The sequence below is a fragment of the Pantherophis guttatus genome, chromosome 7 (assembly GCF_059756535.1).
Source record: "Pantherophis guttatus breed Tessera chromosome 7, ASM5975653v1, whole genome shotgun sequence".
In the NCBI taxonomy this organism is placed as follows: Eukaryota; Metazoa; Chordata; class Lepidosauria; order Squamata; family Colubridae; genus Pantherophis; species Pantherophis guttatus.
In genome coordinates this window covers 58,671,247-58,685,205 of record NC_142069.1, presented here as the reverse complement: position 1 = coordinate 58,685,205, position 13,959 = coordinate 58,671,247, and the positions used below count along the sequence as shown (strand labels likewise).

The 13,959-nt window shown below is 42.1% G+C and overlaps 1 protein-coding gene across 3 annotated transcripts in view; it reads right to left on the bottom strand.

Moving 5' to 3' along the window:
- IMMP2L (inner mitochondrial membrane peptidase subunit 2) overlaps window positions 1-8,979 on the bottom strand; it is a 409,805-nt gene extending 400,826 nt beyond the window's left edge. Inside the window, exon 1 of one of the 3 annotated variants that reach the window (XR_015728767.1) lies at window positions 8,768-8,886. The gene's annotated coding sequence lies outside the window, so the exon portion shown is untranslated. Of the gene's footprint in view, window positions 1-8,767 lie in introns of all 3 variants that reach the window. The other 2 variants (XM_060689055.2, XM_034408851.3) reach the window with 2 other exon arrangements.
- Window positions 8,980-13,959: the final 4,980 nt, after the last annotated feature.

Genomic DNA, 13,959 nt, shown 5'->3' with positions numbered 1-13,959 from the left:
GGTTCCTTCCGCCCGCTTTCTCCCAACCGTTAGAAAATGCAGATATACCTTTTCAATCTTTAATCCTCACTTCTGTTTTCACCGATGCTTTTCTTTTTCAATCTTCGCTTCCCTCTTAACAGCTGTCAGCGTTTCTGGCCAGCCGGGTGGCTGGTTCTTCCTCGTTCCGAGTTAGAGGAGTTATCCTGAACCTTCGGGGGGATTGCCGCCCTCCCCGAGGTCCTCAGAAATTTCCCCTTCTTCTACCGACCTCTACGGGGTCGGTAGCGCCGAAATCAGCGCCCGCGAGGATATTAGGGGCTTTGGAAACGGAGCACCGTTCCTTTTGCCCCTAACACGTTGACGTCGCCGGCGGAAGTCAGAACATTTGCCATATAATGTGACTTTGAAAATTCTTTGAGAGCACGAAATGATCTAAACCGATCAAAACACTGTCTGCGATTGTTTGGAAGGATGATGTTTTTATGTTGTTTTTGTTTAAAAAAATAAAAAAACTTTTTGGAAAAAAAAACATATCACCGCTTTAATTCCTTTCTATTACATTTTTTTTCTTTCCACTTTTAACCATTTTCTTTTACTCTCCTGAATTTCACTTATTTTCTCCCCTTTCTCCCATTCACTTATTTCTTTCTTCCTTTTCTTCTTGTGTTTATTATATCCTCCTTCCTGCATCTTTCCTCTAATTTTTAACTTTATTACCCTTTTAGTTCTCCCCTTCTCTTTTCCCATTTCCTTCTCTTTTCTTCTTTTTTGAGAGATATTTCCCTTTTTTTGTTTTTAATTTATCACTGTTAATCTCAGTGTGATCTATATTTTTTCCTTCAATTACTTCCTTTCCCACATTATATTCTTGCTTCCCATTTATCTTTTCTCTTTCTTTCTTTTTCTATTCTATCCAGTCTTCTGCTTCTTTGTTTCCCTTAAATGCTTCTCACACCTTTTGCAACATCTCCCTCAACTCCTCGTACTCATATTTTCCATATTGTCCATATTTTCAAAGTTTAAAAAGAAATAACTTTTAAATTTATTTTTATTTTCACTTATATATAGTTAGAATTCAAGTCCATTTAATGTTTTCTTTGTTTTCTTTCTTCTTTCCAAATAGTATCCAATTCAATCCAATTCAAATAGTCCTTTTAAGTCTCCCCAGTTCAAGGTTATTTCAAGTTCTTTTTGTAATCTTTTTTTTTATTGAAAAGTTTTACAAAAAAAAAAAAATTCCCCCCCAATATTCCCCCCCTTTCCCTTCCCCCCCCGAGACTTCCCAGAGCAAAATACAGGGTATTTCAATTAACAATCATAAGCTAAATTAACCTATCTATCCTCAGACTACCAAATCCCCCCCTGAAACTTTAACTCCACTATAGATAACATAATACTTCTAATACTTAACGTTCATTCATAAGCTATTTGATATTTTCTTGTCTGATACTTATTTTGAATATAATCAATCCATCTTCTCCATTCCGATACGTATCTTTCTTGTGTATAGTCCTTCAAATACGCTGAGATTTTCGCCATTTCTGCTAAGTTCGTTACTTTCAATATCCACTCTTCAATAGTAGGCAAAAAGTCCTTCTTCCAGTATTGCGCTACCAACAGCCTTGCTGCTGATATTAAGTTCAAAATCAATTTAGTCTCTAATACTGTACAATCCATCGTTATACCCAGTAAAAACAATTGAGGAGTAAATTTCAACCTTTTTTTCAGAATGTTCTGCATCACCCACCAAATTTTTATCCAAAATGCCTTGATTTTCTTGCAAGTCCACCATATATGATAATAGGTTGCATCATCACATTCACATCTCCAACATTTAGCTTGCAAATTCGGCTACATACATGATAATTTTTTAGGATCTAAGTGCCATCTATAAAACATTTTATAAAAGTTCTCTCTCAAATTTTGTGCTTGCGTAAATTTAACATTTCTGACCCAAATCTTTTCCCATGTTTCCATCATCACTCGTTCCTGAAAGTTTTGTGCCCATTTTATCATACAATCCTTAACCAATTCCGTTTCTGAATCTATTTCCAATAAAGCATTATACAACCTTTTAATATGTATCTGACTTTGATCTCTAATCTGTTTCATCAAATTTTCCTCATTTTGCATAACCCCAATTTTTTGATCTTCCCTCCATCTAGCTTGAAGCTGACCATACTGAAACCATGTATAGATTATCCCTTCTTCTTTTAGTACATCTAAAGTTCTTTTTGTAATCTTACTGCAGCTGTTTAAACAAATATTCCCCATACGGTTTCTCACGTTGGTTTAAGTGCAATATTTCTTTTCCATCACCAAATGACTCTCTCCAATCCACAAATCCCCAGGCAAAAGTATCAATTGTAAATCCACAAAAGTAGTGCTTTCTGTTTTTCAATTAGTTCCTTTTGTTGTTAAATAAATGCTTTGTCTCAATTTCCTTTTCTTTATATTTATTCTTAATTTCTTCCAAGTCCAATTTAAATCCAGGTGATTAGTTCTCCTTTTAGGGCTTTTGTTTTTAAAGTTCCTCTTTTTTTTTTTTTTCCTTCGCTTTAAATTCCCAGATGCCAATTACCCGCTTATTTCAGCTTGGGAGCTCTTTTAAAGTTAAAAAAGTTTCTTCATCTTACCTATGAGTTGGCCAATCACTCATTCAGTAACAATACTCCATTTCACCATCGCTCCTCGTTCTTTTCTCCCTTATCTTACGTGTGGCAAGTCTGGCTTTTGACAGCTCCTAAAGACTGTCTTTCTTTGCTGCTGGGTCGGAGGCTGATGCAGACACTTCAGGGAGTTTGCAACCTCCCTGTTCATGCCTGCCTGTGCTTCCGTTCTTCACTGTCCCTACAGGACAGGTATGATCCCTGAGGATACCCTAAAGCAGCTGGGATATCAGCATTTTTCAGGAGCCCCGGAATTTGCTGTACCGCCACTGGCCTTAGTCTAGATCTTGAATGTACAAAGGGAAGATTGGAGATTCCAAAAGATTGTTCCAGATATTTGTATGTATATTAGTTCCATACAAATAAATACATGGAACATTCTAACTTTTGGAATCTCCAATCTATGGGCCTTTGTATATACGAGATCTATTCTGCCGCAGCTCCGGATTTCTGAAGATATTGACACACACCAACGGTCCTTATCAAATTTATTAAGTAGCAAGAATAAACAAGACCGGCAAAGGTTGGCCACCAGCCCAGAAAACAAGATATGATAAACCAAAATACTCTGATAATAAAATACGAGTTGTTTCCAGCAAGAAAGCACTAGCTGCGTGCAACTTAAATAGGCTAAGGGAGTGGCCAATTATCCTCAAGCCCTACTCTCGAGTAGACCTCTTCCTCCTGAGTAGCCACTCTTGCCTTTTGGCAGCCCTGCGTGCTCGAGCATTGAGAAGAGGCTCCTCCATTTCGCTCTCTCCACTTGAAGGAACCTCTGGAGGTTCTGAATGCCCTGGCTGAGTCTCTGCCTCTGGCACCACATCCTCTTCAGCCTCCTCGCTGTCCGACGCGAGCGCTGGCTGCGCAGGCTGCTGGCGTGACACTACACCAGCCTCCTCTTCGTCGGGATCAGCCACGATCTGCGCAGACCGCTGGCGGGCCACAACAAGATCTAGCCAAAGTAGATATGTGAACATTTAACATGTATTTTTTTAAAAAAAAGTTCAATTACTCCATTCAATTGTGATCAAGGAGTTGGAGGTTTGCTTTGTTTTTACATAAAGATTGAAGAGCATAGATTACTACTGTGGTAAATATACAAGATTGCTATTGGGAGTTCTTTAGCTCTGAAACTTTCAGCATCAATGGATAGCACTTACTTTACATACTTCTGTAGTGCTAGGTATGAAACACTGAAGATAGATGAACTCTTATACTCATTAGAGATGAGCAAATACCGTGTTTCCCTGAAAATAAGACCCTGTCTTATATTTTTTTGACCCCTGAAATAAGCGCTTGGCCTTATTGCCATGTGCTCAAAAGCCCAATTGGGCTTACTATCAGGGAATGTCTTATTTTGGGGGAAACAGGGTATTTTGGAAGAGTCGTTTTTAGCATTCTAGGGAGCACATATTTAGCAACCCTCTCTAGCTGGGTCTTTTTCCAGAATTAAGTGGCTTCTTCTGGAAGTGGCCAAGTACATCTATCCCTTTTGCTTTGTGAGGAATGCATACTTTGTGAGGAATGCAAAGAGAGCCAAGAGCAACTTAGAAAGCAGACATATTGTACATCTGCCTTAATGAAATAAACATTTGTCTTATACTTGTTCCCTGCATTGTTAAGAGTTTCTGTTGTACAGCCCTAATATTCACATCCAGGGGGAACCAGAAGCGTCACGGCGAGACTGGCTGGAAAATAGCGGGCTTTGACAAGCCTCATGAAAACCCAGCCAGACAAACCATTGTCGGGGGGGTCTTCAGACCGGAACCATCTTGTAGGGATGGCAAAGAAAGAGAGGTGCCTCGGACGACCAAGAGGAACAGGCAAATTCCTCGAAGGGTCAGAGGCAGCTCTTTGAACCGGCGGTGGGGCGGCCATTAAAATGACCGCTCTGGAGCTGGGGCAACCGGACAAAGATTTTGTGCAGGAGCGATGTTTGAATGGAATATTGGTACCGGGGGAGTGATTGGCCAACTCACAGGTAAAAAAGGAATTTTAAAAAAACTTAAAAGAGGTCTCGGTGCGGAAATAAGCAGCTAATTGGCACTTGGGAATTTTAATGGAGGGAGAAGAACAAAGAGGAAGTTAAAGGACTAAAGCCCAAAAAAAGAAAACTTTCTACCTGGACTTAAAATTGGACTTGGAGAAATTAAAGATAATACAGGAAAAAGAAAACCGAGGGAAAGCACTCTTTAATGAAGATTTTAATTATTTGTGATAGTTTTGATATTGGAAGGAAGAACAAAGAGGAAGCTAAAACATCAAAGCACAAGAAAGGAAATTTTACAATTGGATTTAAAATGGAATTTGGAGAAATTAAAAACAATAAAAGGAAAAGAAATTGAAGAGAACGTATTTTTTATGTGGATTTAAAACATTTTTGTAAACGTGTTACTTTGTTGTCTTGGGAATTGTGGATTGGAGAGAGACATCTGCTGGTGGAAAGAAAGCACTGCAACGATTGCTTTGAAAATTGAAGGAACAGCAATGACTTTGACTACCGTGAGGAACTTTACGGAGTATTTGTTTCTTTTTAAATAGCTGGGTCTTGACTTTGAAAGGAGGTGAAGAATAACAAAGCTTTAAATTGGAATGAACTAGATAAATATTTGAACTGGATATTATTTGGAAATAAAAAAGAGAGGCTACATGGACTTGAATCTTAATTAAACATAAATTAAAATATTAAAAAAAATTGAATTGACAATATGGAGCATTGGGAGTATGAGGAATTAATAGAGATGCTTAAAAATGTGCGTGAAGCATTCAAGGGTAATAAAGAAGCAGAAGCCTGGTTAGAATACACAAAAAAGGGAAAAGAGAATATAAATGAGAAGAAAGAATACAATGTTGAAGGGAAAATAATTGAAGATAAAAAGATAATTACACTGGGATTTACAGTTTCAAAAAAAAAAATGGACAGGGGGGAATATCTCCCAAAAAAGAAGGGAAGAGAAGGAAATGGGAAAAGACTGGGTAAAAACAGGGGGAGAATTATGACAGTAACAGTCTTAAAAGTTAGAGAAAGGATTCAGGAGAAAAGATACAATAAATATAAGAAGAAAAAGAAAAAGAATAAGATAAGATAAAGATGGGACAAAGGGAGAAAAATATTAAGAAGTGTAATTTTGGAGAGACCAAAAGAAAATGGTTAAAAGGGGAAGAATAATGAAGAGAAGGAAGGGAAATAAAGCATATATTAGTTGATTTAAGGGAATTGTTTTAATAGTAGAAATTATATGTAAGAAACAAACAAGATGAAGTATATTGTTTATTGTAAAATGGATCAGCAGATACAGAGTGGATTTGATTTAAATCGAGTCGATTTAAATCATGATTTAAATCATGATTTAAATCACTAGTAAAAAAGGCTTGATTTAAATCAACTCGATTTAAATCATAATTTTTAAAGGGCAACTGTCATCTCTGCTACTCCTTTGACCCGCTGTTGACTCACCGATAGTCCCAGTGTTGCAGAATATACAGCCTCATGCTACTTAACTAAGCTCCATTTCGTGCTGAATAAACTAATTTATGTATCTTAAATAGAAAACTATCTTACGATAGATTTTTACCCCAAAAGTTTTTTATTAAAATAAATTCGATAAAAATAAAAAAAATCCGATTTAAATTTTAAAAATCCGATTTTTTTGATTTTTAAAAAAAAATCATTGATTTTTATCCACCCTGAGCAGATGTAATATGAAATGTAATCTGGTTTAACTATGAAAATAACTGAAATTAAGATATAAAATTGATGGGGATTTAGAAAAAAATGTTTAAATGAGGAAATAAAATAATTAGTTGATTTTAGAATAAGAAATTAGGAATTAAGGAAAATAAGAGGTGGAAGGTTAATTAAGTTAAAGGGTTTCAATGTAAGAATGGAATAAGATGAAATACATTGTTAATAACCAAAAAATGTGATGGGGATTTTGAGAAACATATTCAATAAATGGAGAAAAAATCAGGGTTGCTCGGATACCATTTTGGAAAATATTGAATTGAAAATGAATACAACAATGGAGAGAGAATGGAAAGAGGAATAGAGAGATAGATAGGGAGAAGAGAGGAAGAAGCAGAAGAAAGGGAAAAGGAGAGGAAGAAAGGGAGGGGAAACAAGAGTAGGAGAGAAGGTCAGAAAGGGAGGAAGAAAGGAGGAGTGGGGAAAAGGAAGGGGAAGGAGAGGAGGAAAGAAGAAAGTAGAAAAGGATAGAAGAAGGGAGGGAAGGGAAAAAGGAGAAGGAGAAGAAAGATTGTTTTAAAATAAGGGAGATGGAATGGTAGAAGGGCAACCCCGAGTATACTCAACCCCCGAGTAGAAGGGCAACCCCGAGTATACTCAAACTTGTTAGGATGAAGAATGAACTAATATGAAAGTTAAAAGAGAATATGTATGATTAACAATGGATAAGATAATTAATTGAAATAATGTTAAGAAATTAGGATTTGAAGGGCGGATGGTGATACTGTTTATATAATAAGTATAGAAGGTATTAAGACAAGATAAAAAAGTAGGGAAAAAGAATATTTTGGCATATTGAAATATGTAAATTGTATTGGGATGTGACAGGTTGTATAAGATATGATCCGGTCAATGTATGTATGTATGTATGTATGTATGTATGTATGTATGTATAATATCTATCTATCTATCTACCTATCTATCTATCTATCTATCTATCTATCTATCTTCACATCCTTATATCCATTCAAACAATTCTAGATGTCCCCACTTGGCTGAGAGAGTTGGGTTAAAACCCAAAATAATATGAGGTAATGGTTTGACAATTGGTTATGGCCAATTATGTTTTCTTCTCTTTTTACTGTGCTATGTTGGTGTTTTACAGCTATCTGCTACCAAACTAGAAAAAGCTTTACTTTCCTACTGTGCACTAGTCAGTCTCATCAATAATAATAATAACAACGAAAGCCTGGTTTAATTCAAACATGCTAAGCTATACTGCAGATTTTGCTTCATATAGGAGCATTTTTTCCTTTCAAGAAACAACAATTTTAGTCTTTTATTAGAGATTTAAATCAATTTAGGGACTTTAAAGTATCACTATCAGAGACTTAATGCATTTTTTTAAATAAGCAAAATTGTGTTCAAATAGTAACAATGACACATTTTGTCAGTAAGGAATTCCAGTGGCTTCAAAAATAAGCTGAAAGGCATATTGACTACTTAAAATCTCAGTTTCACATATTATATAAAAACCACAAATAACGGCTAACTTAATAAACTATAATTAAAATATAGTTTAGCAAAAGTGCAAATCCAGTCATAGAATTTTTATGTGTAGAATTACCTTAGAGCTATTATTTATTTAAAATAATATTACAATTTATAATGGCTAAATCTTAGAAAGGCACAATTCCTCTACAGGGAAAAAAAGCATCTATCATGCTTTTGCACAAAAGCAAAAAATGCCGCTGAAGGCAAAAAATACAAAATACTTGTGCAACCTAAACACGAAGGGGTTACAGTCCGGAAGTATTGGATTTAACAACTACAAAATAGCATGCTTATGCTTTTGTGTATTTAAATATCACCCAACTGGGAGATAGTCCAAGGCATTTTGTAGTGTAATTCAAAAATTACAAATATGTGTATGACTGAAATATATGAATGAAATCACCATTTTCTTCAATAATTTCAAAGGTTTGTTTATTTTATGGTAAGTATGGAAAGTGTAAGTCTTTTTAACCTATTTTTGCAAGTTTGAAAGTTTAACCCTCCAAAATAGAAATCAGAACGTAACAGTACTATACCTTTTTCCGCAAAAAGAGGGAACGAAAATTCTTATTATTTGTTCTGAAAATTTAGTCTTGCTCCTTTATTCAAAATGTGAAGGAAACTGCAGACATTCCATGGTTTAAGAAATGTGTTCTATGCATGCTGAGGAACTTTTTTCTCCATTATCAGGCGTTTACTAAACCAGAAGCACCTATCTCCTCACAGGTTTGCACAATAAGGAAACCCAGCCAGCATAGTTTAAAATATTATTTAAACGTTTTCATTCATACGAGTCAGCAACTATAGCTTTTGCCTTCTTGCTTGCTCGGGTTGGGTGGCTCACATTGGAAAAACAAATAAAACACTCAGTCCCAACCTCCTGCCTTTCAGACACGTTAAACGCAAACGGCCGAAATCCCCGACCACGTCCTTTCCGCCTCCCCGCCGCGCTCCGCTCAGCAAGGTAGAAAACGCGTCCGGAAATACCCAGGATTGGCTAGTGACAGGAATCAAATGGAGAAATCACGAGGCGCCGCTTGTCAACTGTAAACTGGACGCTGCGTCGCTGGGTCTACTTCTGATTATTGCGTAGGGAAAAGAGGCGTGGCTAGCAGGCGGGTCGAGGTTGTTGCTGCGGTTCTGGAGCTGAGGACAGTTTCTGTAAAGGGATAGTTTGGCGCCTTTAACACAAAAATGTATGGCATTTTATTTTCGGTAGTAGAACAGCCAACTTCTCTGCCCTGCCTTCCTGGCCATATGGCTTCTTCTTCCAGAAGACTAAAATTTTGAGGCCTTGTTTTATTATAATTGTGAAAAGATTGCAGAATCTGGAAAGCTAGAATGCATGTTGGAAGAATAAAATCCGGTCCAACTCCAAGTTGGGAGAAAGATGCTGGAAATAAATGTAGGCAGGCTGCAGGAAAGCAAGTCTCTGTTTATTCGGTAGCAAGAAACTAGTGACAGCAGCATGTTTTTGGGGTGGTTGACAAAATGGGATTGAGAGTAGGTGGGCTTTTAAACATTCTTTGGGGTTTTGTGATTGAGATGCTTGTTCCTGTTGTGGGAAGCCCCCTCCCTCCCCCCAGAAGAATGAAATATTTTGGGGAATATTAAAAGAGGCAGAATATTATATTAAACTTGCTCTTAGAGGCAGAAGGCAGCCCCAATTTCCTGCATAGTTAAAACAGCCTCCAGCACAAATCTTTAGCGATGGAGATTTTGGGCCCAATAAGAAATCCTTGGGCCAGCCTATTCACAAATAAAATACCTTCACCTCCAGTGATGGGATTAAAATTTACATCCTTCCCCCACCCATATTCTAAGGACAGGATGTGAATTTTTAGGACATAATAGGATTATTGCACCACCCTTAGAATAGCAAGACACCAGGCTCACCACATTGCACAATTCCTGCAGCATTTTAGAAACTATAAAACTCCTTGCACTCATCAAACTAATTTGTCAGCTGCCCCAGAACCACATGTTGTTGCTGGTTCTGCTCATCAATAAACTTTCTTTCCAATCACCCTCCATTTTATTTCCAGCACATTTCTCCCAGTTTGGAACTGAACCAGATGGATTTTTCTTCCTACACTGTGCAAGAGTACGTCCTTCAATATTTTAATGGCTGTTGCCAGATTCCTATGGGGTCATGTAGGGGTCATGGCTGACTCTACAAGCAAAAGAGGAAATGCAAATCCTAGGTGTTTCTCTGAACGAATCTTGTTATCTTTGGCTTGCCTATTGTGTTGCTTATTTGGAGTCTGCTTATGAAAGATTGGCCCAGTCTTTCTGAATAGGTACAAAATCTCCATTCCTAAAGATCAGCCTCTTCAAGCTTCTGCTTGAGGCTCTTTTCCTATAGCAGAAAGATTGGGGCTGTTTTCTACCTTTCTTACAATTTTTCTTTTTTAGGGGAAATATTCTATCCTTTTTAATATTAAGAATAAAGAATATTTTAATCTAGGGAGGGGGGCTTACTACATGCATAAACTACAAAAAACCAAAAGTGTGAAGGAAGAAACTGATTTCACTTCAGATAATAAATGTGTTCTTCAATCCAAAGGTTGCATTTATCTTTGCAGGCATGATGTGTTGATTCAGGAGCTACAAGTCACATGACAAATGACAGACCTTACTGTTAGATCGGCGCAGGGAAAGGAAGACGCGACCAGCTCTGGTCCATTCATGACACCCAGCTGTACATCTCCACCCCAGGCCACCCCAACGATGCCCTTGAAGTGATGTCCCAGTGCCTGGAGGCCGTGCAGGCCTGGATGGGGAGAAACAGGCTCCGACTCAACCCCTCCAAGACCGAGTGGCTGTGGCTTCCGGCGTCCCGATATAGCCAGCTGACGCCATCGCTGGCTATTGGGGGCGAATCGCTCGCCCCCACGGAGAGGGCTCGTAACTTGGGCATCCTCCTGGACGCATGGCTGTCTTTAGAAGATCATTTGACGGCCGTGGCCAGGGGGGCTTTTTATCAGGTCCGCCTGATACGCCAGTTACGCCCCTTTCTAGATCGGGACTCCCTACGCACAGTCACTCGTCACTTCCCGCCTGGACTACTGCAACGCTCTCTACATGGGGCTCCCCCTGGGGTGCACCCGGAGGCTCCAGCTGGTCCAAAACGCGGCCGCGTGGGGGATTATGGGGGCGACGAGGCGCTCCCATGCGACACCTCTCCTGCGCGAGCTGCACTGGCTCCCGGTGGTCTTCCGGGTGCGCTTCAAGGTGTTGGTGACCACCTTTAAAGCGCTCCATGGCTTAGGGCCGAGGTACTTACAAGACCGCCTTCTGCCACCAATAGCCTCCCACCGGCCAGTACGCTCGCACAGAGTGGGCCTCCTCAGGGTGCCGTCCGCCAGACAATGTCGGCTGGCGACTCCCAGGGGGAGAGCCTTGTCTGTGGCGGCGCCCACCCTCTGGAACAACCTCCCCCCAGAGATACGTACAATAACAGACCTCCAGATTTTTTGTCGGGCCCTGAAAACCCATTTATTTCAACTAGCTGGGCTGGCTTGAGTTAAATTTTAAATTGATTTTAAATTGGGTTGTTTTAATTTACGGCCAAAATATTTAATTATTTTAAACTGTTTTTAAATTTTGTATGTTCTGTTTTTTACTTTGGCTGTTCACCGCCCTGAGTCCTATTTGGAGAAGGGCGGTATAGAAATAGGAACAAATAAATAAATAAATAAATTCAGTACCTTTATTTCAGCTCTGAATGAAGATGGACGGCTGTGCTGCCGGAGCTCTTTTATATGCTTCGGCAGACTCAGCCGTCCAATGACAGTTGTTTGAATCTCCCGCCGGTGGATTAGCCAATCCCCGGCGGATGTCCTTATAAGGACATAACACCCCTCCCCTCCTAGTTCGAAGTCTGTCTATCAGCGCTAATGAAAGTCACATAGTCACGCAGGTAGGCAGGACGCTTGATGGTCCTGGCTGACCTGCGCAGTTCCATTTGGGTTTCGCCGCCGGCCGGAGCAGGCAAAGCTCCTGTCCCCTCCGGCTCTCGACCCAGAAGGGTCTGGGGTCCGGCCGTCGAGTGTGCGGGCCCTGTCCCAGCATCTCCGGCCACATCGTCTGGATTTACCTGCTGGTGGCACTGGTCCTTCCGCTGACCGGGATCCCTGGAACCTCGTGGCTGGACATCACTGTCGACCCGGGGGTGACGACTGATGTCCGGTAAGTCCATTTTATTGTCCTTTGCCCCTTGCGGCTTCTGTTGGTAGCTCTGTTGTCTCAGTTGTTGTTGCTGTTGTTGTTGTTGTTGCTCTTGCGTGTCGGCTTGTGGCGGGTGGCCAACCCCGCCGGGGGGTCGCCCGTCTACCGTGTCGGGCTGGTGCAGGTCGACCTCGCTGGGGTGGTCTTGGTCGACCCTGCCGGCGTGATGGTGGTCTCCCTCACGGGGGAGTCATTGGCTGGCTCTGCGGGGGCGTTGTGGGTCTCCCTCCCTGGGTTGTCCCCGGTCTACTACCTTGCATCGGTGGTGGTCTCCCTCACCGGGGTGTGGCAGGTCGCCCTCGCCGGGGGGTTGCGGGTCTCCCTCTGTGTGTTGTCCCCGGTTTACTTCATCGTGAAGGTGGAGGTCTCCCTCGCTGGGGTGGCGAATGGCCTCCTCGTCGGCGCGGTGCTGACTCCCCTCAGGCTGCAGGTACCGGTCTACTCCCTTGGATCGGCGATGGCTTGACTTGCTGAGGTGGTGCGGGTCTACCTCACCGGGGTGTCGCCATCCTTCCTCGCTGGAGTGTGGCAGGCCTACCTCATCAGGGTGTTGTAGGCCTGCCTCCTTGGGGTGTGGTAGGCCTACCTCGTCGGGGTGTTGTAGGCATACCTCGTCGGGGTGTTGTAGGCCTACCTCATCGGGGTGTTGTAGGCCTACCTCGTCAGGCTGGTTTCCTTCCGCTTCCCTCCACCTTTTCCGGAGCTGGTCGATGTGACGTCTACAGACCTGTCCATCTTCCAGCTCCACTCTATAAGACTTTGGGCCGGTTGTGCTCTCAATTCTTCCTTTCAGCCATTTCGGAAACCCGTGGAAATTGAGCGCGAAGACTGGGTCTCCTATGGCAAAGGCGCAGGGGGTGGTGGCTGGCATCCGATGGCACCTCCGGGTTGTACAGGGGGTGCAGCCGGTCCAGATGAGACCTCAGTCTTCTGCCCATCAACAGTTCAGCCGGGCTCTTGTGCGTCGTTGAGTGCAGCGTGATGTGTTGAGTGAGGAGGAACTGGTCCATTCTCTCTTGTCAGTCGCCGGTGCCCATCTTGGTAGGGGCTCCTTTGGTGAGCCTCACCATCCTTTCAACTTGCCCATTTCCGGCCGGTCTGTAGGGGACAATCAGGGCATGACGGATGTCCAGTCCTGCCAGGGACGTTTCCATGGGCTTGGATGTGAGCTGCGGCCCATTATCGGAAACGAGGACATCCGGTAGCCCGTGCGTGGCGAATAGTCTCCGGAGTGCCTTGGTGGTGGCTTCTGTTGTTGTGGATGCCATGGGCACAACCTCCAGCCACTTCGAGAAGGCATCCACAACAATGAGGAGGTATCTTCCGCTCATTGGACCCGCGAAGTCTATGTGGATTCTTGACCATGGATTGCTGGGAGCCTCCCACTCTGTGGACTGGGCACGGGGTGGCGCTGGGCGGACTTCCTGGCACGGGTCACATCTGGCCACCCAGGTCTCTATATCCTTGTCCAGGGTTGGCCACCACACATAGTTTCGTGCCAGCCCCTTCATGCGAACGATGCCTGGGTTCCTCCTATGCAGAGTCTCTAGAGTCTTATGTTGGAGTGATCTGGGAATCACGACCCTGTTGCCCCACAGGAGGCAGCCTTTCATAGTGGCTAGTTCTTGCTGCTTTCTGGGAAATGGGGTGAATTCTTCTGCCATCTTCCCCATGGGCCACCCGCGCAGAACCCAAGATAGTACATGCTTGAGCGTTCGGTCCTTCTGGGTCTGTGATGCCACATCAGCGGAGGTGACTGGGCAAGTGAGGTCATTGTCAATGTGGAATAGTCTGAGTGTGGGGGCTGGGTCTTCCACCAGCTCCTGGGATGGGCATCTA